The sequence below is a fragment of the Canis lupus genome, chromosome 2, assembly GCF_003254725.2.
Source record: "Canis lupus dingo isolate Sandy chromosome 2, ASM325472v2, whole genome shotgun sequence".
NCBI classification, from domain to species: domain Eukaryota; kingdom Metazoa; phylum Chordata; class Mammalia; order Carnivora; family Canidae; genus Canis; species Canis lupus.
The window spans coordinates 54,766,780-54,770,590 of NC_064244.1; positions in this window are offsets into that span (position 1 = coordinate 54,766,780).

A 3,811-nucleotide genomic window follows, 5' to 3' on the forward strand; every position below is an offset into this window, starting at 1 on the left:
AGGCTGCGCAAGGCGAGCCAGGGGCTCTCGGCGGTTGTTCCTCGGGCACCAGGTCACCAGGGGGTCGGGGCACGGGGCACAGTGGGTGGCAGCAGAGCCCGGCTCTCCACGTGGGTCCCCAAGCCCAGCCTACAGCTGCGGGATGGAGGCCCCACGGCCACTCACTCTGGGAGCGCAGCCAAGGCCGCAGGGCCGCAGCTGGACCGGGAAGGGCTGCAGAGCCCAGTACTGGGCCGCCGGGGGGACGCGGACGGGCTGGGTTCTGGGGGGCTCCCTCCCGGGCCTCAGCTTAGACGTCGGCCCTTGGGGCGCTGGCTGCGGGCCCCCCGCTGGAAGGGGCCCTGGGCCACGTGGCCGAGGCTGCCTGCGCTCTGCTCCGGCAACAGGCAAGCCTCGGGTGATCTTGGGACACACTGGACCCCTGGCCTCGGAGACACAACCGTTAAAATGACTTAGGAATGTCTTAAAGTTGGCTTTTTTTTTTTTTTTTTTTAAAGATTGTACTTATTTATCTGTGAGAGAGGCAGAGACCCAGGCAGAGGGAGAAGCAGGTCCGTGCAGGGGGCCTGATGTGGGACTCGATCCCGGGACCCTGGGGTCACGGCCTGGGCCCAATGCAGGTGCTCAAGCACTGAGCAACCCAGGGGTCCCTAAAATCAACTTTTTATTTTAGAATAGTTTTAGCTTTACCCCCCAAAATGCAAAGCTAGTGCAGAGCTCCCATACACTCTGCATTCATTTTTCCCTATTACCAGGTCTCACATGAATATGATACGTTTGTTAAAACCAATGAACCAATATTGATCCGTCATTACCAACTAACGGTTTGTACTTTATTCTGATTCCTTTACATTTTCCTTAATGTCCTTTTTCAAATCCAAGATCCTGTCCAGGATACGACATTACATTTTGTTGCCCTTTCTATGGAAGTGCCTCTTCTTTTTTTTTTTTTTTTAAGATTTTATTTATTTATTCATGAGAGACACAGAGAGAGAGGCAGAGACACAGGCAGAGGGAGAAGCAGGCTCCATGCAGGGAGCCCGACGTGGGACTCGATCCCGGGTCTCCAGGATCACGCCCTGGGCCGAAGGTGGCACTAAACTGCTGAGCCACCCGGGCTGCCCTGGAAGTGCCTCTTGACTCCAACAGCTGCTTAGATTTTGCTTGATTTCAACGACCTTGACAATTTGGAGGAATACTGATCACATATAGTGTAGACTGTCCCTCAACTGAGATGTATATGAGCTTTTTCTCATGATTAGAGTGGAGCTTTACTTCTTTTTTTTTTTGGAAGAAGACCACAAAGTGCCATTTTCATCTCATTTTACCAAGGGTCCATACGGCCAGCATCTTGCGGATTGTTATCACTGTTGGTGCTGATCTTGGTCACCTTGTTGAGACGGTGTTTGTGAGACTTGCCCGCTGTAAAGTTACTCTTTCTCCCCTCTTTCCCTACTTTCTTCTTTGGAAGGAAGTCATCATGCACATTTAAGAGAATATTCAGGAATGCTGTTAGCCAGCTGTTGAATCTTTGGTAGCTTAAAATAAGCCTGGGTGCGAGTACACCAGAGAAGTCAGCAAACTCCATAAGGCCGGGCTCTCTTTGGAGGGCTGGGTACTGGCTCTCACACCGTCGCATGTGTGGCTTGGGCCGAGCCTCACAAGATGGTGCGCAGGCGGGCGAGCATTTGGATGAAGGGGCTCACGGGGTGACTCGGAGGCAGGAGGGCTGCTGTGCTCTTAAGACATGGACTGGGATGAAGGAGATTTGGCTCAGGCATAGAGCCACCTGGCCACCTGACAGAAACATTATCCAGAGGGTTTTACCATAAACGAGGCTGGGACCCTGATGGGCCTACCTCTGTGTCGGCCTCTTCTTGCAGAAATGATCACTGCTTACTGAGCACCTCCTTAGGAGGAGGTGTTTTCCAAAAACACAGGCAGCAAGCAGCAAAACCGAGATCCAGCCTCCCTCTGGAACCCCACCAGCCATGCTCTTCTCTGTTTTGATGGCTGCACGCTTCCCTGAGCGTTGGTTGACTCATCAGATCAGCGTCGGGGGGTGGAGGTGGTGGGACGGTGATTGATGGTGAGTTTCCAGGAGTTGATTCATGGTGAGAGTGTGCTGCCAAGCGCTGTTCAGGACATTGTGTCACAGTTCGAGCTCCTAGACGTGCGTGAGAGCTGGGACAGTCCCCCCGCTGGAGGCCCTGGGGGTCTCGTTTCAAGTCAGGCAAAGCACACTGGCATTTTACCGTGTAATCATCCAGACCAAAGTCCTCCTTCTACGGAACTTTCTTTATTTTGCCTGGGAATGTATCATTAGGGAATGTATCATGCAGCAACCATGACACCGTCCAGCCTCGGATCTCCACTGAACTCCGCGTCTGAACTGTCTTTCTGGTTTAACTTGACGCACGACTTCATTCTTTTTGAAGGTGTTTTTAAGGAACAGATGTACAAAAAAGTCATCGCCTGACTCAACCGTGAGGGCTCTGGTTAACTCTATAAAGCCATACAACCTGCATAGATGCTGAACAAATATTTTTAAAAATGCAATATATTTCACTTTAACATTCAAACATTAAAAAAAAATCACTTAGAGTTCACGTTAATATTTAAGGCGAATGAAATGTTACTTGGCCTGTTTCCATTTGAGTCATTCCGGGAGTTTAAAGATATTTTAAAGAAGTTTTAGAAGGTTAAAATAGGACTTGCTTGGATTAGAGGTGGTTGAATCATAAATTTCAGTTACTATTTTAAACTAAGACTCTACTGGATTTATTAAATCTGAGCAATATTTGGGAACTGTTCTCAAATGATGGTAATGCTATTTTTACTTTCTTCTCACATCACTGAGGCTGTTTTTTTTTTGTTTTTTTTTTTTTTTAACAGCACAACCAGAGGTGAGGTGGTACAAGACTCACATTCAAGAGAACTTTGTTTTCTTTGGTCCATTTCCCTCTCCCCACTGCCGCCGCCCCACCCGCACCCCTGGCCCCGGCTGTCTCTTTTACTCAGGGATCTGGCCTGAGATGATGGGACCCAGGACGGACACCTGACCCAACGGGGAGTCAGCTTACGCACCAGCTGAGTCAATCCTCCTCCCAAGAGCATTTGCATTTGGCGACAAAGGCTGAGTCGGCCTGTTGATGGATGGTGACGGACCGAAGGTCATAGGGAGTCGGAGCTGGAGTCCTTCCAGATGCCATTTGAAGTCCCGAGGTGGTCGACCACAGGAAGCAGTAGGAGCTGCTCCGTGCAGGGAAGACGGAGAGCAGGGCCAAGGCGCGAGAGAAGGACGGCGGGGCCCCATTCCCATTTCCTGGCTCGGACCCCCAGGGCCAGATGACATTGGTTCTCCGGTTCTGAATGCCTGTGAGGTTGCTCGCTCATTTTCCTGGAGTTCCTTAGGTAGGTTTCTCTCACCCACAACACAACGGATTCCAGGTGAAGATAAATCCACATACCGAATGTCAAGTCCAGCCTACAACCCAGTTGCCACCCATCCAGCATCACAGCCAATCGCCCAGACTTCAGATGTCTGTGGGGCAACACAGGGAGGACTACGGGAGACGGGCAGGATACGGGAAATGCGTACATAAGGCCATGGGTTATGGCTTATAAACGCCCAATGTCCAGGTGATGTTTCTGATACGTTTCCCATTAGTCTTTTTCACTTGCAACCTCAGAGGGCCGACGAGCATGCTCTGCGGACATCGGGGCTCCGCACCCTCCGCGTGGTCTCCGCCCACCAGGAGAGCATCCTTCCGACACAGCAGCCTCCTCTTCTGGTCCTCATAGGATGCTC